The sequence below is a fragment of the Mesoplodon bidens genome (assembly GCF_964165515.1).
Source record: "Mesoplodon bidens genome assembly, chromosome: 5".
Classification (NCBI taxonomy): Eukaryota; Metazoa; Chordata; class Mammalia; order Artiodactyla; family Ziphiidae; genus Mesoplodon; species Mesoplodon bidens.
This window is the reverse complement of record NC_138161.1, coordinates 67,058,270-67,085,395: the sequence shown is the minus strand read 5'-3', so window position 1 is coordinate 67,085,395 and position 27,126 is coordinate 67,058,270. Positions and strand designations below refer to the sequence as shown.

At 41.4% G+C, this 27,126-nt stretch overlaps 1 pseudogene across 1 annotated transcript; it reads right to left on the bottom strand.

The window, feature by feature from the left end:
- Positions 1 to 571: 571 nt before the first annotated feature.
- Positions 572 to 19,211, bottom strand: LOC308617924 (annotated as a pseudogene). Its single transcript has 5 exons — positions 19,121 to 19,211; positions 13,575 to 13,979; positions 11,885 to 12,173; positions 1,867 to 2,028; positions 572 to 863 (listed from the first exon to the last, which is right to left on the bottom strand). The product of its transcript is annotated as an uncharacterized misc_RNA (transcript).
- Positions 19,212 to 27,126: the final 7,915 nt, after the last annotated feature.

Sequence of the window (27,126 nt, the reverse complement as noted above, 5' to 3'; positions counted from 1 at the left end):
AGAGAGAGGGGGGATATAGAAGCAAAATAGGCCCAGGGCTTTGGAATATACTATACTACTGTGTCTGTTAGGTTTGTGGGACTGAGCTACATGTCACAGGAACTGATAGCATCAGCCACCAGATCCCACCGCATTCCAGAACACGCCAGAAAGAATACATCCCAGGCCAAGGAATGGCTGCAGAGTCTGCTTATTGGACCTGAGCCTGCAGGGGGAGGAGGGAGGAAGATGCTCCTGATGTGTCATGAGAAAAGGAACAACAGAGTTGTGCGTTTCCGTTTCAAGATTCAAGGTTATTTCGCATCTCTGGGGCCATGACGATGAGACTCAAAAACTAAGAGCTAACAACACCTATTCCAAGAGCCTACTATGTATCAGGAGCCAGAAAAGAGGGATAGAGGAACATGGCTCCTGCTTGTGAGGGATTCGCAGTCTTGGGACAAGATGAATAATAATGAGTTTCAGCAATGCAGTAAGTTTGCTCATACAATGTGTTTGAGGTGCTATGAAGAGCGTGTTCTTCCAGGGTGGTCACGCTGCCCTTCTCCAGGGGCGCCAGGCACATCAGAGTCTATGTCAGTGGAGCACTCTTGAGTTGTAACATGCACAACTTGAGCCACCTTTCTTCTCCTTCTCCAGCTTCCACATCATCACCCACAAGAATCAAAAGGGAGTCCCAGAGTGCCATGTGCTCCAGGTAAGGCTGCTCCATCCTGGCCTCCACACCTCTGTCGTGGAAAATGAAGAGGGACCTCAGAACTCTCTGTGCTCCTGACAATAACCACACCCTCTTCCCCGCCACGACATTCACAGTTTTGCCGTCAGAGTCTGCCTTGAGACCACCATATCCAATCTCATCAGGTCTGTTTCCCAATTCACGTTTACCACCACAAGAAGCCCAAGACCCTCAGTGCATCCTTCACCACATGGACTCTGAGCCCCATATGGCTCTGTACTCTCCCTTTATTGATCCCCTTTCCAACCTATTCCCAACTTCTGAAACCCTTCTACTGTGCCCTCTGGACTTGCTACCAGTCATCAGCAAACCCCTTCTATTCTCAAGTTCTTCTGTTAACATTTCCCTCACCTCCTGAAATTCGACTCTCCACTGAGGACATTTCTTCCCATATAGTCCTTTCAGGTGGTGCTGGTTTCTTTCCAACATTCGCCATACACTTGGGTAAGTGAATTCCTTTATTCTCATTATGGCTTCCACAGCATTCTCCTGTCCTCCTCTCAGCTTAAAGTCTCGTCCCCACCCTTCCTTGTTACAGTCTTCTATTGCTCCCCACCACCATTCCTTGATTTTAGCTTCTGCCTTTGTCAAGCTGCCAACATTACTTCTGTCATAATTCTTGGTGTCACCATCTCAGGTATGATAACTCCATTGACCTCCTGTGGACTGGAACCTCCTTTCCTCCAAGGACCCTTTTTTTCCATCTTATCTTAGCCACCCTCCCCATGGTTAGAACTTAGATTTTGTTACTAGCAATAACCAAAACCACTTCATTACCTCAGTTTCAAGCACTGAAACTCCCCAGCCACTGCCTCTGTGCTTCCAGCTCACTCACTATCTGTAGCACCCAACTCTAAAATTCTTTGGCAGCCATCAAGACCTAAAACCTAATTATCCTACCACATTTTCACTGTCCTTCCCATGCTTCACATTCTTCAGGCTCTAATCCAGCTTAGATCCCATAATTGATTTTTATCCTCATTTTCTAGCACTCATCTGTCTTCCTTTGTCATACTTGCATGGCCAAATCCCAACATCTGGTTAACCTGACTCTCCTCCCATTCTGCGTCCACACACAAGCAACTGAATGTGGCTGGAGAAAAATACACAACCATGCTGGGTGTTCTCACTTTAAACTTACAACCACAAACTTCAAAAGTGCTTTTAGTACTGCCCAGGAAGCCTGTTCTGTTTCTTCAGTTATTCTCTCCTGCTCTCCATTCTTTCTCCTTAAACCTTCAACACCACCACCTCCAGCCTCACACTCAGCTGATGATTTGGCCCCTGTTTCACTGAGAAAATTAGAAGAAAGCAGAAGATAAACAAGCTCCCACTACCTCTCCACTTACCTTTCAGCATCTTGCCCACATACTCTGTTTACCCTTTTACATGATCCTACCTAAGGCAAACCCTTCTACCTGTGCATTAGACCCCATCCCCGCTGCCTACTGAGAGGCATTATTCAGTAATTCTTCCCCCTCTCCTGCATCATCAACTTTACCCTCCCCATTTGTTCATTATCAACATATAAACACACTGTTACTTCTCTCATCTGAAAAAAGGAAAATGAGACCCTATAACTTTCTCAGTTAATACATTTCTCTGCTGCTCCCCTTTGAAGCAAACTGTCCTCCAGGTTACCTCTCCAGTGATCTATTCTCAGTCCCCCAAAGTTGCCCATGCTCCTTCTCTCAAACAATCTATTCTCAGTCCCCATCTTACTTGACCCATCAGCAGCTTTTTTTTTTTTTTTTTTTTTTTTTTTTTGCGGTACGCGGACCTCTCACTGCTGCGGCCTCTCCCATTGCGGAGCACAGGCTCTGGACGCTCAGGCTCAGCGGCCATGGCTCACGGGCCCAGCCGCTCCGCGGCATGTGGGATCTTCCCGGACCGGGCACGAACCCGTGTCCCCTGCATCGGCAGGCGGACTCTCAACCACTGCGCCACCAGAGAAGCCCCATCAGCAGCTGTTGATACAGGTGATCACTCCTTCCTCCCTGAAACATTTTCTTCATTTGGCTTCCAGGCCATGACACTTTTGTAGTTTCCCTTCTACTTTACTGTCCACTTTTTCTCATTTTCCTTTGTTGGTCTCTTTTCACCTTCCTGACCTATAAATGCTGGAGGGTCCCAGGATTCAGTCCCTGGACCTCTAGTCATCTCTGTGACTACTCTCTTGGTGAGACCATCTAATCTCATAATTTGAAATACCATCTATATGTTGACAGCTCCCAGGTTTATGTTTCAAGCCTGGACTTCTCTCCTAAATCCAAATTTCATATCTAATCACCTACACAACCTGGCACCTCAAATGTCTGAAATGGGCATCTCTAACTTAACACATCCCAAACCAAACTCCAGACTTCCTGATTATCATAAATGGCAACACCACTCTTTCAGTTGCTCAGGGCAAAAACCTTAGTCATCACTGACTCCCCTCTTTCCCTCACACCCATCGTCTAACCTGTCAACAAATCCTATCTGCTCTAACTTCAAAAATATATACTTAATTCACTCTCTTCTCACCACTTCCACTACTGTCACCTTGGACCAAGCCATCATCTTCCCTCACCTGGATTATTACAACAATCTCCCAAGTGGTCACCCTGCTCCCATGCTTGCCTCTCTTGGGTCTTTTCTCAAAAGCAGCCAGAAAGATACTTTTAAAATATGTCAGACCATTTCATTCCTCTGCTCAAAACCCTCCAATAGCTTTCCATCTAGTCCCATAGTATGAGCAAAAGCTAAAACCCTTACAATGGCCTATAAAGCACCACACAATCCAGCCTCCTGTTAACTTTCTGATATTATCTCTTACACTTTCCCTTGTATTCTCTCTATTCCAACCACTGGCCTCCTTGCTGCCCCTCAAATCCACCAGCCCTCACCCACCGCAAGGCCTGGCTCCCTCACCTCCTAAAATCTTTGTTAAAATTTAACCTGTCAGTGAGACTTTCTCTGGATTGCCTATTTTATTTTTTTATAAATTTATTTATTTATTTTTGGCTGCATTGGGTCTCCGTTTCTGTGCACGGGCTTTCTCTAGTTGCAGCAAGCGGGGGATACTCTTTGTTGTGGTGCACAGGCTGCTTATTGCAGTGGCTTCTCTTGTTGTGGAGCATGGGCTCTAGGTGCCCGGACTTCAGTAGTTGTGGCACACGGGCTCAGTAGTTGTGGCACATGGGCTCTAGAGCGCAGGCTCAGTAGTTGTGGCGCACGTGCTTAGTTGCTCCACAGCATGTGGGATCTTCCCAGACCGGGGTTCAAACCCGTGTCCCCTGCATTGGCTGGCAGATTCTTAACCACTGTGCCACCAGGGAAGCCCCTGGATTGCCTATTTTAAATTGCAACCTTCCTTCTCCACCTTCCTTCCCTCTTCCCAATCTTCCTTCCCTGCTTTATTTTTCTCTATATGACTCTTCACTGTCTGATATACTACACAAATATTTACTTTATATTGAAATATAATATGCACACAGAAAAGGGCATGTAAGCATCCAGCTCAATTAATTTTCACAAACTGAATACAATCATGTAACCAGCACCCAGATACAAGAAACAGAACATGACTAACACCTCCAGATTCTCCCATGCTCTCTTCTAGCTACCATCCCCCTTTCACACTCCAGCATAAAATCTATGCTGACTTCTAACAGCATAGAGTTTAATTTTGCTTGCTTTTGTATTTCATATAAATGGACTCATATAGCGACATACTACATATTTTAATGATCTGTTTATTTACTGCCTATTTTGCCCCACTACTAGCATGTAAGCTCCATGAGGGCAGGGATTTGTTTCCTTCATTGCTGCATCCCCAAAGCCTAAAAGAGTATCTGACACAGAGTTGTAGCCCAGCACATATTAGATAAATGAATGAAATATTGAACAAATGGAAATGGGAGTAGGAGAGTTAAGAAGGGCTTAAAGTCTGAACGAAGTCTTAAAGGATGAGCAGAGTCCATGAGACAGTCCAAGAAAGGCATTCCAAGCACAGGCAGAGTCTCTATAAAGGCTTGGAAGAATGAAAAAATAAACAAGTAGAAACCACAAGGAGTCAGTAAGCTGAGAGCAATGAGCAATAGCCATGTGTTGAAAAACTGAGACCTAGGAGACTGGAAAAATAGGCAGACACCAGATCTCAGAGGGCTGTATACAAATAAGTCCATGAAAGGAGATGAAGAAAAGTAAACTATAGGGGTCTCTAAGGCATTTCCAGGATTTTTTTTTTTTTTTTTTTTTTTTTTTGCGGTACGCAGGCCTCTCACTGTTGTGGCCTCTCCTGCTGTGGAGCACAGGCTCCGGACGCGCAGGCTCAGTGGCCGTGGCTCATGGGCCCAACCGCTCCGTGGCATGTGGGATCTTCCCGGACCGGGGCACGAACCCGTGTCCCCTGTAGCGGCAGGCAGACTCTCAACCACTGCGCCACAAGGGAAGCTCCTCCAGGACCATTTTTAAGTGTTGAAATTTAAGGGGATATAAAACAAGGATTTCCTTAAAGTCAGCTCATTAATAACATCCTAGTGTCTCAGAAGAGCATCTGTGGCCACTGTAATGATCAAAGACCTCTAACTACTGAACACGTGAGAAAGGCTTAATAGTCTGGGGAATAAGCAACTGCAGCTTTTCTTTCTTTTAAAGGAAAGGACAGCTCAAAACAGGACATTTAAATCACTGTATCTGTCTAGTTTGTCTTGTTTTACTGGAATGGGGCAAGGATCTGGGAGCCCTGGCTTTGAGGGGATGGCACCCCATCCTCACAGGAGAAGATAGGCCAGAGATGCTCTGGGCATCTTCACCTCCCCTAATGACCAATGCTCTACATCTGTGGTCCATGAGTGAGTTAAAATCACCTGGAGCCCTTATTAAAACACAAATTGTTAGGCCCCAGATCAGGAGGTCATGAGTGGGGCTTGAAAATTTGCATTTCCATCAAGCTCCCAGGTGGTGCCAATGTTGCTGGGTGTGGGGCGCTGCTTGGAGAACCACTACTCTACCCAACACTAGTCCCCTAAGCCAGGAGAGGAGGCCTTCTGCATGTCCCTGCTGCCCCCAATTCCCTCCATCACAACTCCCCTCACTCTGCAGTGTACACTCATTTAACCTGTGTCTTCTCCACTAACGTGTCCACTGCACGAGGGCAGGAGCTACATCGATCTTGTTTAGGCTCATGGTGCAGTTCCAATGTCTGGACCTGACTAAGCATTCTACCGATATTTGTTGAATTAATAGATGAATGACTCCAAATGGCTTCCCAAAGACAAAGAACAGTAGTAAAGATGGGGCCTCCAAAAACCATGGTTCCAGCCCCCTGTCTTCTACAGAGAAGCACGGAGAGCATGAAAGAATGGAAGTTCTGTAGTTTCTTCTTTCTGTTCTTCCAGTGAGGTTTGGATGCTCCCTTCCCACCATGTCTGAGTTTCAGCTTCCCCATCTATTAAACGTAGGGCTGCCAGATAAAATATAGGACACCCAGTTAAATTTGAATTTCAGGTAAATAATGAATCTCTTTCTGGCATATACGTGTGGCAATATTTATTGTTTATCTGAAATTCAAATTTAACTGGGCATCCTCTATTTTTATTTACTAAACCTGGCAAACCTACTTATATGTGGATAAAAATATTTATTACCTCATAGGATTCCCATGAGGATAAATAGGTAATTAAAATGGGAAAAAAAGCCGCCTGTAAAGCCTTAGAACAGCAACTGAGGACAAGAGCTCTATTTAAGTATTTGCTATTATTTTTATCGTACCCATACAACACAGACACATAGACACACACACACACAGACATACACACACACTTGGCTATACAGTAACACTCTTCTTCAGTTGCCTAGTTCAGTTTTGACAAACTTTTAAATGATATTCTGAAATCTTCATGTTTTAATTTATAACTTCCATTTTGTTGTCTCCACAAATCTCACAAACAGCAAATCAGCAGTTTTATAAAGGTCCTATAAATATTTAAGGCCAAAATAACAATCTCCTAATATTTTCTTCTTGAGATTAGGTTCTAGTTATTTGACCTTTTACTATATGAACCTGTTCCTCTTCTGTAAAGCCTGTCTAGTTCCTCCACATTTTATTTTTTCTTTAGTTAGAAAAATATATGTTTGTTGTAATAAACTTATAGGGAGGAAAAAGATTATTCTTTTCTCTTGCAATATTGTCTGAATGTTCCATAATCTGTACATATATAAAGTAAAATAAGCATCTGTTTTTTTTTAATTTGGAATTTCCTTTTCTTATTTTTGTCTTTTTATACTCAGACAATTATTCCTGGTCTGCTTATTTAAATGAATTTCATGATTTTTATTTTAAATTTTGCCCACTATTAGTCAGTGATTTTATGACTCAGAAGGAGTGCATAAAGGGCACAACCTATAATCCTATTCTCTTAAATACAAGCACTTTAAATAATAAATAATATTGAATAATATTATTTGATAAATAATAATATTGAAATAATAAAAATAATAACAAGAACATTCTTAATAACACCTAACATGTATTGTTAGTGTATGATGTTCCAGCAACTATGCTAGGAACTTTTAACTTCATTAAATCTTTTCATTCTCATAGTAATGCCATGAGAAAAATACTATCATTATCAATCCCCAATCTTTTCTGCTCTGGTGCTGAACAATTGCTCCACTGAGCAACTCTTGCTAAGGTCACAAAAGACCTGAAAGGCACTAAATGAAATAAACATTTTCTGTCTTTATCTAACTTGCCAGTGCATGTTGCATTCTCTCCCTCCCTCTATACCTTTGTCTCTCTCTCGCCTTCCCTCCTTTCCTTTTTCTCTCTTCCTCATTTATCCCCTTCTCTTTATTTTTTTGCAGTAGGATAGATTTGAGTCATTATACCCTTCAACAATGTAACAGTAGCAAAATTAATATTAAAGTTGATTTCACTTCTCTAGTGTGTCACAAACCAGTCTTTTTTCTCTCCAAATTCACTTAACCTCAGGGCTTCCACATTTTATTTTCTATTTTTAAAAAAGTATACCTTTAAATAAATGGAAAGATATCACATATTCATGGGTCAAAAGACAATATTGTTAAGATAACAATGCTATCCAAATTGATCTACAGATCCAACATTATCCCTATCAAAACCCCAGCTTTCTTTTTGTCAGAAGTTGACATGCTGATCATAAAATTTTAATGGAAATGCAAGGGATACAGGACAGCCAAAACAATTTTGAAAAAGAAGAATAAAGTTGGAGAACTCACACTTTACATTTTCAAAGCTTATTAAAATGGGATGAAATTAGAACACAGTAACAGAATTAAATTTAGGAAATAAAAAAATGTAGAAATTAAACAACACAATCCTAAATAACCAATGGGGTCAGAGAAGAAATCTCAAGGGAAATTAGAAAATACTTTGAGATGAATGAAAATAAAAACATAACATACCCAAACTTATGGGATGCAGCTAAATTAGTGCTCAGAGGGAAATTTACTGCTGTAAATGTCTATACTTGAAAAGAAGAAAGATCTCAAATCAATACTCTAACCTTCTGCCTTAAGTTACAAGAAAGAGAAAATCAGACTAAACCCAAAGCAAGCAGACGGAAGGAGATAATAAAGACTAAAGTGGAAGTAAATGAATTAGAGAATAGACAAAAAAATAGAGAAAATAAACAAAACTAAAAGTTGAAGAATTGGGCTTCCCTGGTAGTGCAGTGGTTGAGAGTCCGCCTGCCGATGCAGGGGACACAGGTTCGTGCCCCGGTCCGGGAAGATCCCACATGCCACGGAGCGGCTGGGCCCGTGGGCCATGTCCACTGAGCCTGCGCGTCCGGAGCCTGTGCTCCGCAATGGGAGAGGCCACAGCAGTGAGAGGCCCGCGTACCGCAAAAAGAAAAAAAAAAAAAGTTGAAGAATTAAGGAACAATTAACACCAATCCTTCACAAACCCTTCCAAAAAAACAGAAGATAAGGGAACACATTCAGCTAATTCTATGACACCAGTATTATCCTGATACCAAAATCAAAGAAATCATGAGAAGAGAAGACTACAGGCCAACATGTCTTAAGAATATAGATGCAAAAATCTTCAACAAAATACCTGTAAATGGTATCCAGCAACATATAAAAAGGATTAGATGCCATGACCAAGTGTGATATATCCCAGGAATACAAGGTCAGTTCAATACACAAAAGTTAATCAGTGTAATATACCATATTAATAGAATAAAGGACAAAGACCACAGGATCATCTCAACAGATACAGAAAAAACATTTGACAAAATCTTAAATTCATTCATGAGGAAAAGCATTCAGCAAATTAGCAATAGAAGACAACATTCTCAACCTGATAAAGTCCATGTATAGCAAACCCACAGCTAACACTATACTTAAAAATGAAAGATTGGGGACTTCCCTGGTGGCGCAGTGGTTGAGAATCCGCCTGCCGATGCAGGGGACACGGGTTCGTGCCCCGGTCTGGGAAGATCCCACATGCTGCGGAGCGGCTGGGTCCGTGAGCCATGGCCTCTGAGCCTGCGCGTCCGAAGCCTGTGCTCCACAACGGGAGAGGCCACAACAGTGAGAGGCCCGCATACCACACACACACAAAAAAAAAACCCACAGTGGTATATCACTCACACCCATTAGGAAGACTGAAATCAAAAAGACAGATAGTAATGAGTGCTGACAAGGATGCTGAGAAATTGGAACCCTCATAGACTGTTGGTGGGAATGTAAAATGGTGCAGCCACTTTGGGAAACAGTCTGGCAATTCCTCAAGGAGTTAAAAAACAGTTACCATATGATCCAGCAATTCCACTCCCAGTATGTATCAAGATAAATGAAAACATATATCCACACAAAAACTTGTACACAAATGTTCACAGCAGCATCAATCACTGTAACCAAAAAGTGGAAACAACCCAACTTCCGTCAACTGATGAATAAGTAAAATGTGGTATATCCATACAAAGGAATATCATTCAGCAATAAAAATAAATGAAGTGCTGAGACATGCTACAACACGTTGCACCTTGAAAACATTATCCTGAGTGAAAGAATCCAGTGACCACACATCGTATGATTCCATTTTTATGAAAGGTTCAAATAGGCAAACTATGTAATCAGAAAGTAGATTAATGTTTTCCTAGTTCTGGAGGACACAGCGGGAGGAATGAAGAGTGACTGCAAAGAGGTATGAGGTTTCTTTTCAGGGTAATAAAAATGTTCTAAAATTAGATAGTGGTGATAGTTGCACAACTCTGTGAATATACTAAAACAACTGAATTGTACACTTCAAATGGATGGATTTTATGGCATATGAATTATGTTTCACAAAGATGTTAAAAAAGATTTTTTAAAGTATAGCTTTTTTGGACTATAAAAATAATACATGTTCATTGTAGAATGTTGCATAAGACAGAGAAGTACAAAGAAGAAAACAAAAATCACCTATAACCCCATCATGCAGAGGTAACCAGTAATTGTTGTTAATAATAATTATTATTATTATACTTCCTATCTTTTTAATCTGTATACAGCTAAACAACTTGGGCTCATGCTTCACATGCAAGCTTACATCTTGCTTTTTAAAATTTAACAGTATACTGTGAACCCTTCTCCATGTCATTAAAATTTTTACTGAATAATTTTAACAGTTGTATAATAGTCACAGCTAGTTACTGATAGATCCAGGATTACAAGTGTCTTGAATGCTTTGATTAATTGCTAGACCCATACAGACTAGACCTGAAAGGTGACCGAGCAATCTTTCCATGAAGCCAGGTTCCCTTATTACTTCCTGTATAGAGGCTGTACACCCTTGGACAAGTACCCCAACTCTTTGGACTGCTGTTTCCTCACTCCCGCATGCTGTGGTTAGTAGAAGATGATGGCTAAAGTCCCTGGCAGATCTAACCCTCCAAAGAAGACTAAGTCAGAGACACAGGAAAGTAGAAAGAATTAGCTTACGTGCAAGTGTCCTCATCACCATAACCTTCCTTTTTAAAAGAGAGGCAGGTGGGGCCACACATGGTAGCACAGATCAATCACTCTGCTTGAGGCTCTGGATGTTATAACACAAAGAGCTTAATGCCCCTGAGCCAACCATGGTAGAGTGGGAAGTTCCTAGGCCTTGTTAATAGTTAAGCCTGTGTTCAAATCCTAGGTTCTAACACTTTCAGCTGTGTAGCCTTCAGTAATTTACCTTCTCTCAGCCTCAGTTTCCTCTTCTGCCAAATGGGGTAATATTAGTATCTACCTCAGAGGTCGCTATGGTATTAAATACGGTATGAGAGGGTACCTAGGTCCACCCTAACACACAGTACGTGTTTGATGAATACATGTTCCTTTTCTTATATGCATTTTCAAGTCCTTGAACACTTCCTTGAAGAAGGCAGGCACAGTTTAGAAGTAATAGAACCGACACACAAAAAACTATCCGTCAAATTTTCTCTCAAGAAGCTGCAGGGCTCTGCAGAGCATAGTTAAAGAGCAATGTTAAGACTTTCCAGGATTCATGAGTGGAGCAGCGACTTCATCTCTAGTCTCATTACTTATCGCACAGGGGCTCCCCTTCTCCAGACTTAGATGATTTAAATCTGTTCATGGAGTGTATAATCTTAGATACATAAATACTGGGTGGTGTAAGAAAATAAAGTATATGAGCTTTGGATTCAGAAAGACTGGATTTGAATTCTAACTCACGTGCTTATTAGCCTTGTCCTTGGTCAAATTCTTTGCCATCTTGCTTCCCTCACACAGGAGGGGGACAACAATAACAACTACCTTGCAGGGTTGAGGCAAGGACTTAAAATGACGTATGTAAAGTGCCAGGCACATGGTAAGAGACTGATAAAGGGCAGCTATGCTTATTCAGCCTGTCACATCATAAAGCTGATGCCCTTAGCAGAGGGAGAGAAGCCTTACCAATAGGAACAGACACAGATCGGGATGAAAGCTGTAAGTTCCTGAAGTGTGGTCTTTTTTCAAACACAGAGAGACTCCCACCTCCTCACCTTCTCTTGCCCCAAGCTACAACCTTCACTTCCTGAGTTTCTTTAAATCTCCAAAGTGCCCAGAAGTGCCTGATACATTTGGCATTTGGTAAATATTACTGAATAATGACTTCTTTGTGGGGAAATACACCCTGCTTTAACTCACTTACTTGGGTACTTGCAGATGATTCTGAAGGGCTGGTTGTTCACATCTGTCTCTGTTATGTGGAAGACATATTTCTCATTTAACTTGACTGGGTATTTCAGGACAGAGAACACCGGTAGAAGCCATTCATCTGCTCCTCCAGGACCTCCACAGTACCGTGGTTGCTCAGGTCCCTCTCTGCCCGGTCCAGCCAGGTCACACTGGGTGTGAGGTACCAGCCCCCTGGAGATGCAGGTGGCCACATCCTCATCATTAATCTTATCAAACCGCACCTGGGGCGTTTCAGAGTCTGGTTGGAAAAAATAACAAAACAATTAGTTCCTTTTTTAATTTCAGCCCCAAGAGGATCAGGCTAGCAGAAATCTTGCCCTGAGTTTTTGCATTAACCCTTATGTAGGCAACACATCTTGAGGTTCACCATAGTTAAAAGTTTTGATCCAGGCACAGCGAGAGAATATCAGGATAGACACATATGCCTGCCCTCCAGGTCTCATCTACCACTGCTGTCTTTATTTTTGGAACCTTCCTCTACATGAGGGGGTTCATTTCAGACTCTCTGCTGCACTCAGATAGCCCTGCTGAGGACCATAGAAGATAAATGACTCTCAGCACCACCCTGGCATCTCTTCCAACTCCTACCCAGAGGAATTCTGCCATGCCTCCCTCCACCTTTGTGAGATCTCTGATGAGGAAAAGACCACTCTCCATGTAATCCTGAAAAGGGTGAGGATCCTTGGGGCACTATGGAGATCCACTGGTCCAGTCCAATCTTACTTTTTTTTTTTTTTTTTGTGCAGTACGCGGGCCTCTTACTGTTGGGGCCTCTCCCGTTGCGGAGCGCAGGTTCAACGGCCATGACTCACGGGCCCAGCCGCTCCGCGGCATGTGGGATCTTCCTGGACCGGGACACGAACCCGTGTCCCCTGCATCGGCAGGCGGAGTCTCAACCACTGTGCCACCGGGCAAGCCCCCAATCTTACATTTTAATAATGAGAAAACGAAGCCTGGAAAATCTAAATGATTTGTCCAGAGTCACACAATTACATCCTGGGCCTCCTGACTCCCAGCACAGGGCTCTTCTCACCAAACCACACATCGTATCTCAGAGTTTTCATGTAGGAGTCTTTTGCAACATTTTGGTTTTTCAGTCTTATATTTGTTTAGTAAGTTTGGGATAGGACCAGGGTTTTGGGTTTTGGGTTTTTTTGTTTGTTTGTTTTGGGTTTTTTTTTTGCGGTATGCGGGCCTCTCACTGTTGTGGCCCCTCCCGTTGCGGAGCACAGGCTCCGGACGCACAGGCTCAGCGGCCATGGCTCACGGGCCCAGCCGCTCCGCGGCATGTGGGATCCTCCCGGACCGGGGCACGAACCCGCGTCCCCTGCATCGGCAGGCAGACTCTCAACCACTGCGCCACCAGGGAAGCCCTTGGGGTTTTTTTATGTTTTGTTTGCTTGTTTGAACGAATGAATGATGTAGTCAGGTACAGATTAACACCTTTGGTTCAGAGCAATATTTTTAGCTAAGATGAATTGACATTCCAAATACCTGACTCTCATAATGGGAATAAGAAGTACCTATAATGATTTGAGTAGAAGAGAAAAAGTGAGAACACTGGAAGAGAAAACTTGTAGTTTATCTTTGTGAACAGAAACAGAGCTTGAAAACAAGTTGATCCAATAAATTCCCTTACCTTCTTCTATTAGCTTAATTGTACTTTTGCCTCTTGCATTTGGTGTGATGGCTGAGCATTTGTAGATAGCTTCATCCATGAAATCCACATTTCTTAATAAGAGTGATAGAGTCCACTCAGAAATTTCCTCCCGATCCACGGAGACTTTTCCCTCATACAAGGAGTTTTGGTCCTCTAGTTGCTCTGTGTTACTGCTAAACTGGTAAACCAGCTTCGAGAAAACTTCCAAAAAATCATAGTACCTAAAAAATCAGTAATATTCTTTATCATCCTCTACCTCATATTCCTGTCTTATGTCTTCTCTCTTCCAAGAAAACTCAAGATTTTCTGTGCCCTCCACAAAGGAGAAATGACAGGAAAGGGTAGCATCAGTGAAAGGATGGGCCCGCAACTCTTCTATAGACACTGAGGATGTCAAAGAAGAAATGAAGTCAGCAAAGTATTTGTAAAGACCGGTGAACACTGCATCAGGTAGGGTTTAATAACAGATAAAATAAATCACTCTAGCTATGTCAAACAGAAAGAGGTTTAGTATAGGGAATTAGACATTTACAAAGTCATTGGAAGGCTAGAGGAATGAGCCCAAAGAAGGTCACGGAACGTAAGACACACAATGTCTTATGTGTTAAGTCCTTCCCTGAATTATGCTCAGAACAACAGGCTGAGCTGGTCTGCCAGTGGAACTGCTGCCTCTACCATATCAGGAAGCTGGTAAATCAGGAAGTTGTCACTGCAGGTATTGGCTCCAGAGTCAAACTGCACCTGCTAGATTCACACTGGGAACAGAAAGGATGCCTCATGCACTATCACCATTCTCCTCACTTAAATCAGTTGCTAACTTGGTCCTTTAGCAAATATATCTGATTGGCAGAGCCTACATTTCCAGAACCCAAAATACAAAGGAATCTTGGAAATATAGTTTTTTACTCTGTAGTCTCAGCAGTTCAGGAAGGCACGTTAAAAAGGCAAAAATAGGGCTTCCCTGGTGGCGCAGTGGTTGAGAGTCCGCCTGCCGATGCAGGGGACACGGGTTCGTGCCCCGGTCTGGGAAGATCCCACATGCCGCGGAGCGGCTGGGCCCGTGAGCCATGGCCGCTGAGTCTGCGCGTCCGGAGCCTGTGCTCCGCAACGGGAGAGGCCACAACAGTGAGAGGCCCACATACCGCAAAAAAAAAAAAAAAAAAAAAGGCAAAAATAGAATTTCAGTAAGTCAGTCTATTCTACCTGCCACACATATCTACTGGTCTGGGCAGAGTTATCAACAGAAGGGGCTGAAGGCTATGGGGAATATAGCCATGTACTATGTACCATTCATAGAATCACGACCTAGAATAGAATCCTGATATGTTAGAGCTGAAAGAAAGCTTAGAGGTTATCTGATTCAATCTTTCCAAACTATTTTCCCCAAAGCCCACCTCATTGACAGCCAGGTGAAAGACTAAATCAGTGAGATCTGCATTCCTTTATCACTTCAATCAGAAAAATCCCACTCTAATTTAATTTATAAATGGGGCTTCCAAGTAAGAATTTTTCCGTCAAGTGTCTCTGCTACTAAAAGACAAAATTGAAACCCAGGGAGCAAAGTTGCTTGGGGTCACAAAGTAAGATACTGTTAGCACAACAGAAAGAAACAATACATCTCAGAATTTAAAAAGAACCTTTTGGGTCATAGTTATCGAGCTTTTGAGCCTAAAAGACTTATTAAATTCCCAACTTGAGTAAGACAGAATAATGAAACTTCTGCATTATGAAAGTAGGGACTCCATTTTTTTTTCTCCTAGAGACACTACGCAAGTAAGAAGCATCATAAAGGAAGAACTTGTCATATAAGCCTAAGTAAGGATATTGTTTGATATAATGAAGTGAGATCAAATAGGAGAAAGAAATACGTGAGGCACCAAGGAAAACCCAAATGGTGAAAGTTAATAGGCAAGGAAGCTTCTAAGCCATCAGCCCAGCAAAGAGCAGCCAGAGAGACATCTGGTAGGGGACATTCCAGCTGAATAATAGATGCAATCTGCTCATTTCAGCAGTGGCAACCACATGGCTAATGATGGCGCTGGGTATAGACTGTACATAGAGCGCAGAGACCATATCTTAACCACCCTGTTTCACCAGTGCCTAGCACAGGACTTGACACAGTAAAAAAACATCAGGTGTAATGGTAAATTTTATGTCAACTTGACTGGGTCACAGGGTACCCAGATATTTGGTCAAACATTATTCTGGGCATGTCTGTGAGGGTGTTTTTAGATGAGATTAACATTTGAATCAGTAGACTGAGTAAAGTTGACTGTTCTCTCCAATGTGGGGGGCCCTCATCCAACCAGTTGAAGGTCTGCAAAGAACAAAAAGACCAGCCCTCCCTTGAGTAATAGGGAACTCTTCCTGCCCAGCTGTTTGAACTGAGACTTTTTGGTCCTTTCCTGCTCAGACTTGAACTGAAACATAGGCTCTTCTTGGGTCGTGAGCCTTCGGACTTGCACCGGAAATATACCATGGGCTTTGCTGGGTCTCCAGCTTGACCACTGTAGTTCTGGGGACTTCTCACCTCCATAATCACTTGATCTCTTTATATAGATTTTATTTGTTCTGTTTCTCTGGAGAACTCTAACTAATACATTGGGTAACATTTATTAAGTTTTTCAATGTCCTAGGCGTATTCAAAGAACTAATTCATTTAATCTGTATACTAACACCGAGGTAGGTACTGCTATTATTCTCAATGTACTATTGGGAAAACCAAGGCACAGTGAGTGAGGTGAAGTAAGTTGTTCAGGGACACATAGCTAGTGAGAAATAGGTCTATGATTCAAACCTAGGCAGTTTGGCTCCAGAGCCCTCCGTCTGAACTGGGTTCTGTCTTCTAAGAGTAAGCACTTGTTCTAAGTTTGATGAATGAAAAAATGACTGATGAAATAAATGACTGAATGAATATAAAGAAAGACAGATGACAATGGTAAAAAAGGAGGCAGGGAGAAACAACTTGTCTACCCTTTGGAAGGATGGATTTGCATACCAAAAAAACTAAGTGCTTTCCTGCTCAGATTGTTATTTGTCTGATGTGGTTATAATCAAGAAGCAGTGGATTACAGGTACAAAAAAATCTTGGTAGATTTGTAAATCCAAGTTCTAGTTTTAAGTTTTCTTTATTAGTCATTTGGAATTGGGCAAGTCACTTAATCTCTCTTATGTTACAGTTTCCTTATGTATAATTAGGGTAAGAACACCTGCCTCAGGGCTGTTATGAAATACCTTGGGATCTTAGGGATTGTTTTTATATGACATGGTTCAGTCATTTTCCAGAGGGACAGAAGGAGTGGACCAGATGGGTGGATACCTTAGTAAACTGCCCCTCTTCCCAAACTCTCATAAAAATATGAGAGGTCCTTGATTCTAGCTTTTCAGTTTATATCCAGGAGGTCTTGCTACAGCTGTATACTTTCTGTCCCAAAGGGAAAGGGTCTCAGACTCAGGAATCCAAAGGCTCTAGCCAATGAATCATGAAACAGGATCTGCCAATGATGTAATTGTTAATATAAAAGCCAGCTTCTGAGTGATGTGTCTGCAGATGGTCCTACTTGAATCTGAATAGCTCTTTTGTCTATTTCAATCTGTATTACTTCTAGGCCTTTGTACCTTTAGCTTCCCAAGGCCTAAGAAGCTGAGGCAAAAGCTCAGCAAAAAGTTAATACAGGAAAACATTTTGAAAACTGTAGAAAGATACTACATCTAAAGCACCTAATATAGTACCTAACACCTAGTATTAGATTGTCATTATTGCTATAAAATATAAGATATTATTAGAATTAACACAGCTTTCTCTTTCTCACTTACATATATACCCATTCCTTTAATCTGTTTGGTTGGGTTTTTCCTAAGAGTGGATTACCATCTCACTTTGCCTTACTGCTCCCTTCTACACACACACACACACACACACACACACACACACACACACACACAGAGGAACCAAGCATCAAAAGAAAAGAGCCAGTAAATATAATCTGGGTGGACCAGGCCTTGCACTAACTCCTAAGTAGATCTCTGGATGCATCTCCTGAGGATGCCTTCCAGCTTCTGCCAGCTTTAAGAGACTGGCAGAACTGCCATAGGTCCCTGAGACACTGCATATACCTAAAACCTATTAATGTGTTTGACCACTTTTTGAGTAGTTATATTGCAGGTTTGGGATATATTTTTTTTTTAAAGAAATTTTTCATATATATTTTTGGCTAGCTGAATTACGTTAACATTATCAACATCTATATACTATTCATCTCAACATTTTTGAAGAAATGAGTATAAAAATTATACATACTCTATGTTGACTGCCCATCCAGATTTTTCAGGACAGACCTGATCTCAAATATTCTGTGATGCTATACTCTGAACCAGCACTTATCAGGCACTTGAAGTGAGGAGGACTGTCTAGATTTTTTTTAATTGGGGGAGTTCAAATTATAGATGTGAATAGGTGTAGTTATCCAGATGTGGCCTCAAATGGGCAATTCAAATTGGCAGTAGGGGTGGGAAGGCTTTTCTCATTTAAAAACATGAAAATAGAATAAACAAGAATGCTTTACAATTTGGGTCTGTTATATTTGCCCATCTGTCTTCACCATTTCCTGTTAAACAAATATAACATTGTTACTCCCATCTAAAAAAAAATGAAAAGACTGAGGTTCAGAGAGATAAGTAATTTGCTTGTTTTTTTTTTAATCTCAAAATTACTATTTCCCTCACTATCCCCAAAGTTTTCTCAGAAATCCCCACAAAGATTTTTTGAAAAGTGACTCATCTACATTATGAATAAGTAGAAGTATGTTGACAGTCACCAAAAAGGAAGACATTCTGTAAGGAACAAAAAGAAAGGGAGAAAATTTGCTTCAGCTGAGAAACAGTGTGAACCAGCACAACCCTGCTGGGTCCAAGGAAGGCCCCCCCAACAAGCACCACCACCAGACTCCACGCCCACCAGATGCACTCTTAGCAGACAGAGGCTTCCAACACTTCAACATTCTGTGTGGGATTGTCCACTGAGTCAAGTTCACCCAGGCTGATTCTATGCAGATTTGTTTGACTTGCTATATGAACCTGGAGCTCTATTTCTGTAATATGCAAATCTATCTCTAGAGATGAGTCACATTTGAATTCATCTGGATCAGAGTTAGCCCTGAAATGATGTTTGAGGGATCAGTGACAGCTTCCCAAACAATTGTCATTGGTCTTTCTGGATGTTGCTTGGGGAAAGTCAGCAGTGGGGGAGATATAACTAGTAGATATACAGATGTATCTGGGAAGTTATGGAGTGATGCTTCCCCAAACAGAGAAAAATAACCAAGAGACAGTACTAAACACGTCTGCCCTGCCAGGGCTGCACATTAATGGGAATGGTACTAACAAGCCTGGGACATCTCTGGAGGCGGTGGGAGAAAGGTCTCGGGGAACACTCAGCCCCTTTAAGAAGCTCTGACATAAATGTACATCTACAGAAGGTAAAGGCAGTCTTACGGTCTGGATGCTGCCTCCCTCTCTGGTCTCACCTCTCACTACTCCCCCACACCTCAAGTTCCACCAGTGCCATCCCTGAGTCATGATGCTGTTCAAAGCCTCCTCGCCTGGCACATCCCCCATCACGACCGCCCTCATCTGCACTCCACTACTCATTTATCATTCAAAATTCTGCCTCTTCCTATAATCGGTTAAGGAGAAAAATAAAACTCCACAATCTCCCAGGTCTGTGATACATTATAATAATAGCTACTATATATCAAATGTTAACAAATGCCAAATTTAATCTTCAAAATAAGTCTATAAAATGGGCACTATTATTATCTCCATTTTTTCTCTTTTTTACTATCTCCATTTTATAAGTGAGGAAAATAAGGCATAGAGAGGGTAAATAATTCATCAGGGTCACACAGAACAAAGACGCTCATCTTTCAGGTTAGCCAAAGCCTGTCACGTCACCTAAATTCTGTCTTGACAAACCCCTGCACTGTTGCCACATACCATGGGAAGTCCCATCACCCAGGGTGTCCACCAAAAGAACAGAAAGCTCCTGGTCGATGAAGCAGTTGGCTTGTGGAATATTACAATAAGTCTCTTTCCTAGAGGCCTATTGGACCCTGGAGAATATGTGCTCTGTGGGTTGAATATTAACAGATACAGAGGTCTTCAGAAGAACAAGAGGATAAAGGAAGAGCCCGTGCCAGCAGATGTCCAAGTAAAGCATTTCTGGGGTCAGTGGGACAAGTGGAAAGATTCTTTGCCAAAAATATATACTCTGACTAGGAATATGACTAGTGATTGACAACAACTACTGATTTAGAAAATATCTCTCTGTGGTATATGTAGGAAAAAATTTTAAAGACATATCTAAAATAATAAAAAATATAAAAGATAATATGCCAGATAGCAGCTACTAGAGCTACAGATAGTCAATAGAGAGAGACTGTAGTCAAATGTCATAGAGATAAAAAGTTGTAGGAATATAAAATGCCTTTTCAACTCAATGAAATTTCATTATCTATTTCCAAGATTGAAAGTTTTGCATCATTATTAAAGACATAAATCCTAAAGCCTTCCCAATTCCCCCACCCCAGTGAGATATAATCTTTGCTCCTCCATAATTCCACCGTATTTTGTACTTTTATGCAGTACACTCACACATTTAATAGAGCATATTTTTTAATGATTCTAATATTAACACATATGCATTGTTTTAAAATGTTAGAAAAATGGAAAAGCATAAAGAAGAATATTACAACCACTTTTTTTTTTTTTTTAAATCAACTTTATTGAAGTATTATTTATGTACGATAAAATGCACCTACTTTGATCATCTAGTTTGATGAATTTTGGTAAATGCTGCCCCGTTGATTTTTTGTGTGTGTGTGGTACGCGGGCCTCTCACTGTTGTGGCCTCTCCCGTTGCGGAGCACAGGCTCCGGACGCGCAGGCTCAGCGCCCATGGCTCACGGGCCTAACCGCTCCGCGGCATGTGGGATCTTCCCAGACCGGGGCCCGAACTTGTGTCCCCTGCATCGGCAGGCGGACTCTCAACCACTGCGCCACCAGGGAAGCCCTACAACCACTTTTAAGTCCATCCAGACAACCACTGCTACCATTTTGGTAGTATGTACACATACTCAGTATATGTACTTTCTTTTTTTTTTGTTTGTTTGCGGTACGCGGGCCTCTCACTGTTGTGGCCTCTCCCGTTGTGGAGCACAGGCTCCGGATGCGCAGGCTCAGCGGCCATGGCTCTCGGGCCTAGCCGCTCCGCGGCATATGGGATCTTCCTGGACAGGGGCACGAGCCCGCGTCCCCTGCATCGGCAGGCGGACTCTCAACCACTGCACCATCAGGGAAGCCCAGTATGTGTACTTTTTAAGAGAACGAAATTTGTATACAGTTTAGTGTCCAGTTTAATTTTCTTCTTGACACTGTTTTGTGAGCATTTCTTCATCATTAAAAATATCCCTATAATCTGGTCTACTCTGTCTTATAGTTATGTGTGTGCATATCTTATCATGCCTACTAGACTGTAAGTTCCCTAAGGGCCTGCCTAGGTCCTCTTTGTCTTTCATATGTCCATCATTGTGTTCCATATGTCGTAGAGGCCCAATACGTATTTATTGCATTAACTAAATTAAATTTAATTTGGTGTAACATTCTTACAAATTTTCACTCTATAACAGAAAAATGAAAAAAAAAAGAAGAAAGAAATTCATACACTACTAAAGATGAGCATCAACTATGCCAAAGCAGAAAATTCCAGCAGTGCACCCCGGTATTGTCTCCAGGGCTTGTACCCTTTTCACCTCTCATCTACAGAAAAACTATGAGAAGACTATGAACTAGCTTGATATAGAGGCATATGTGTAAAGGGACCACATACAGTTGGAGTAGATACCTAAATACTTCAGTCACATTATCCATCATTTGACTCTCCAGTTCACAATCAAGGCCAACACTTTCTCCCAAATAAATAGTCTATTTATTGAAAGAGCTTACCTGTATCACAGCTGGTCCCTCTGATCAGCCAGATGAGAAGCAAGTGAGGTGGAGTCAGCATGTCTTTCAGAGGGATGGTTGTGTGGCAGTCCCCAGAGAGAAGGCTTGGTGATTCTGTTATTACCAAGCTGTTGCAGCAAAAGCTCAGCAAAGAACTTTGTGAGATTTAATATTTCTAATGGCTATATTTGTTGGCTAAAACGTGCTTGCAAGGCATTATGGCTGAAGAGCGGAACTAGTAGAACACCATAATGTCCAATATTGGAGAATCATTCTACACGCAGTTTTTTAATATCACATTTTTGAAGAATAATAACATGGAAAATGCTCACTATACAATTTTTAGTGAAAAAAATCAAAATACAAAACTTAATATATGTTTATACACATGCATAATTTCAACTTTGTAGGAAAAAATATGTGCATATAGAAAAGGGAGGAAATACACCAAAACGTCAGCAATGGCTACTTCTGAATGGTCAGATTATGTGTGATTTTAGTTGTTTTCATTACACAGCTCTGAATTTTCTGTAATGACCTTTTACATTTACATTACAATAAATACTTTATAACTGGAAAAATAATGAAATGGACAGACAGAACTTACACACATAATGTGGTTCAGAGCGTGAGGGTACAGGAAGGAGAGCAAATGAGATTTATTCTCTATTCTCTTCCTCTTAGGGATGAGTACGGCTTGTGTCTCCTGTTTAAAGCCTTTCTGATTAACCTTTAAACTCAAGTTCAGTGGTGGCCAGCTCTTTATTAGGGTGCCTTTCCCTCTCCCATCACCACAGCAAATGAATTACTGGGTCTGGGTCTCAACTGGATTGCCCTAGTTCTTACACTCAGCATGCAACCCAGGTGAACTACAGACAAGGGTTTGAGGGAACACTTGGCAAGTAAGATAAAGACATAAACAGGATGTCTCCTGCTGGGGATCAGTGCCAGAGGCATCTTTACCCCGGATCCCTGACCTCTTCTGACGGCTAATGAAGCAGTTAGTTCCTCCCTTTGCATCTCCAGAACCTCTCAGTTCTAATCATCTTTAGTTGAGTGAAGGCAACACCCATGAAATGTCAAAGTGGACTTAAACCTACACCCACAAACATGAACTGTTGAAGAATGTCGTGTTTTTTTTTTTGAAAGCTCCTACAACATCTAACATAGATTTTTTATGCAGTTGCTCAATAAAATAACTGTAGAATGGAACGTAATGGAATGAAATAATTGTTATCAGTTCATATCACTTCTCTAATTCCTGTTATGGGGCTTGAGGCTTGGCCTATTGGGTTGGCCAAAAAGTGCCTTTGGTTTTTAAGTAAAAATAAAAGACACATTTTTCATTTTCACCAAGAACTTTATTGAACAACATATTCACCATTTTGTTTCACTACCTTCTGCCATTTTTCAGGCAACTTCATAATTCCATCTCCCCAAAACTTTTTACCTTTTTGAGCAAAGAACTGTCCCAGGTGCCTTTTACAGTCTTCCAGGGAATTGAAAATTTTCCATTAACAAAATTTTGTAAAGACTGAAATAAATGGAAATCCGAAGGTGCAATGTCTGGTGAATACGGCAGATGAATCAGAACTTCCCAGCCAAGCTGTAACAGTTTTTGCCTGATCATCAAAGAAACATGCGGTCTTGTGTTATGCTGATGGAAGATTATGTGTTTTTTGTTGACTAATTGTGGGTGCTTTTTGTCGAGTGCTGCTTTCAGTTGGTCTAATTGGGAGCAGTACTTGTTGGAATTAATCATTTGGTTTTCTGGAAGGAGCTCATAATAGAGGACTCCCTTCCAATCCCACCACTTACACAACATCACCTTCTTTGGATGAAGAGTGGCCTTTGGTGTGGTTGGTAGTGGTTCATTTCGCTTGCCCCACGATCTCTTCTGTTGCACATTATTGTACAGTATCCACTTTTCATTGCCCATCACACATTTATTTTTAAAATGGAACGTTTTGGGCTTCCCTGGTGGCGCAGTGGTTGAGAGTCCGCCTGCCGATGCAGGGGACGCGGGTTCGTGCCCCGGTCCGGGAAGATCCCACATGCCGCGGAGTGGCTGGGCCCGTGAGCCATGGCCGCTGAGCCTGCGCGTCCGGAGCCTGTGCTCCGCAGCAGGAGAGGCCACAACAGTGAGAGGCCTGCGTACCGCAAAAAAATAAATAAATAAAATAAATAAAATGGAACGTTTTCTTTACATTTCAGTAGAGAATCTCCCTCGGAAGTACAATCAAGTAGGTTTTTTTCACTTAACTTATGTGGAACCCAAACATCAAAGCAATTAACATAATCAAGCTGGTGCAAATGATTTTCAGCGCTTGATTTGGATAGGATATTTTGAGTATGTCAGCTATCTCCCACATGGTATAACATTGATTGTTCTCAATGTCTTGATTTGATCACTATCAACTTCAACTGGTCTACCCTAAATCTCCAGCATGAAACTTCACAAACCACTTTTGACACATTCAATCAGTCACAGCACCTTCTCCATAAACTGCACAAATCTCTTTTTGCATTTTGGTTTCATTTTTACCTTTGTTGAAATAATAAAGCATGATATCCTGAAATTGTTGCTTTTTATCTTCCATTTTCAAAATGAAAATGGCTACACAAAAATTCACCAACTTTGATGTCTTTTTTTAAATGCACGCTGATATGACAGCTGTCACATACAATCTAACAAAATTGTTTTGAATGAAGTTAAAGACAACTAAGTGCTACTAGAGCCATCTTACGGAAAAAACTGAATGAACTTTTCGGCCAACCCAATACATTTGATTTCCCCTCTGAGGCAGAGGAGAAACATCCTGATGTTACTACAGTCTTGAGAAATGGGGAAGAATACTTTGTCTTCATATATAAAGCTCTTTCTACAGGTGCCACACTCCATAGACTCCCCCAAGCCTGGGAGTTTTTCATGCATGTCTACACAAGCTAATAAGGAAATGGGATTTCAAGCTTCCAGTAAGGAAAGAACTAGAGATGCTCTCTTCACCTGGTATTCATACCTCTCCCACCATGATCTAGACCAGCTTATCATTTCAAGCATTACCCTTCCTTTATACGAAATAATAACAGTACACCTTAGATTTGGGGGGCAAAGTTACAATTTAAAATATTTTCTCCCATTATTCTCCAAAGTGCACCAATACCAGGCTATTGTAACTACCAGCACCAAGCACATCAGCCATCAGACCCTTCACCGTTTCCCAGACATAAGCTTTCCTTCTTGTTTTTGCCATTCTTTCTCAAGAAATACCTTCTTCGTTTCTTTCTCTCCAATTTCGTATGCTTCATCCCATCTCTACCAAAACCCCACCACCCAATGAAGGCTTTCCTAAATGCAGGAGCCTGAAATGGTCTCTTTCCTCTGAATTTTCATAGTATTTGTTTATGCCTCTATTCGACAGTTACCAAATGCTACTTAATATTTTAATTGCTTTGGGTTTATAACAGCTTTATTGAGATAAAATACACATATCATACAATTCTAGTTAAAGTGTAGAATTCAATGGTTTTAGTATATTTACAGAGTTGTACAACCACCATCACAATCAACTTTAGAATATTTTTATCACCCCAGAAAGAAACTCTGTACCAGTCATTCCCCATTCCCCCCTCTCTCCAGCCCCTGACAACCATTCATCTATTTTTTGTTTCTATAGATTTGCTTATTTTGGACATTTCATTTAAATGGAATCATACATCATGTGGTCTTTTGTGACTGGTTTCTTCCACTTATGTGTTCTCTCATAATGTTTTCAAGATTTACCCACGTTGTAACACATATCAGTACTTCATGTTTATTGCTAAATAATATTCTATTTTATGGATAAACACGTTTTTTAATCCATTCATCAGTTGATAGAAATTTGGGTTGTTTCCACTTTTTGGCTATGATGAATAATGCTGCTATGAACATTTGTGCACAAGTTTTTGTTGGATATATTTTTTCAGTTCTCTTGGATACATACCTAAGAGTGGGATTGCTGGGTCATACAGTAATTCTATTTTCTTAACCTTTTGAGGAACTATCAGACTGTTTTCCAAAGTGGCTGCACCATTTTACATCCCCACCAGCAGTGTATGAGGGTTCCAATTTCTCCACATCCTTGTGAGCACTCATTATCTATCTTTTGGTTTTAGCCATCCTAATAACTGTGAGTGGTACTTCTTTGTAGTTTTGAAACAGTGCACCTCAGATTGGGACTTGAACCCATGTGCTGGGACTCGAACCCAGCCTAAACCCAGATTGGGACTTGAACCCATGCAGCCAGGACTTGAACCCGGCCAAAACCCACAGTCTTCCAATTGAGATCACACACCTGGTTTCAGGACTTAATGAAGCTCAGGCTCTTGATGTCTCATCGCAGAAAGAATTTGGTGAGAGACAAAGTGATAGGTAAGAAGTGGATTTATTTAGATAGAAACACACTCCACAGACAGAGTGTGGGCCACCTCAGAAGGCGAGAAAGGCACCGCGGTATGGGGTTGTCAGTTTTCATAGGGGTGGGTGATCTCATAGGCTAATGAGTGAGAAGAGTATTCCAGCTATTTTGGGAATAGGTGGGCATTTCCAGGAATTGGGCCACTACCCACTCTTTGATCAAGGTTGGTCTTGGAACTGTCATGGTGCCTGTGAGTGTGTCATTTAGTGTGCTGATGTGTTACAGTGAGGTATACTGAGGCTCAAGGTCTAGTGGAAGTTGACTTGTCTGCCATCTTGGACCCATCTGGTTCTAATCAGTTTATGTCATGTCCTTGGGCTGTGTCATTCTTTCAATGCCCTGCCCGCTTCCCTCCTGTTTCAGTTTTGATTTGCATTTGCTAATGATATTGAGCATCTTTTCATGTACTTACTGGCTATCTGCAGATCTTCTTTGGAGAAATATCTATAGATTTTTTTGCCCAATTTTAAATTGGATTATTTGGGATTTTATGGGTTCATGTTTACTCTGTTACTACACTATAAATCCCTTGAAGGCAGTGATTGTATTTCAACAAAATCATAAACTTTGGAGTCATATTCTACTATGCTGTTATCCAGCCCCTTCATAACTGTGACGTGGCAAGTTACTTAATTTTTCCACACCTCAGTTTTCTTGTCTGTAAAATGGGGATAATACCTTACAGAATGAGTATGAGAATTAACTAAAATAAAGACTACAAAGCCTCTGGGACAGTGCCTGGCACTGAGAAAACACTCAATAAATGTTAGCCATTATTTTTGGTTATACATCTTCAATGCATAGTTCAGCTTCTTACACACAAGACGTGCTCAATAAGTATTTACAAATGAATAAATTGGGGACTAGAAGTATTTTAGCTTCTGTATAGTTGTTGTTATGACTAGCTATCTATGAAAAGGTAAAACAACCCAATTATGGAACATAGGCTGAACAAGTGGATAAAATTTAAAAGATGTATATACACTACCAAATGTAAAATAGATAGCCAGTGGGAAGCAGCTGCATAGCACAGGGAGATCAGCTCGGTGCTTTGTGACCACCTAGAGGGG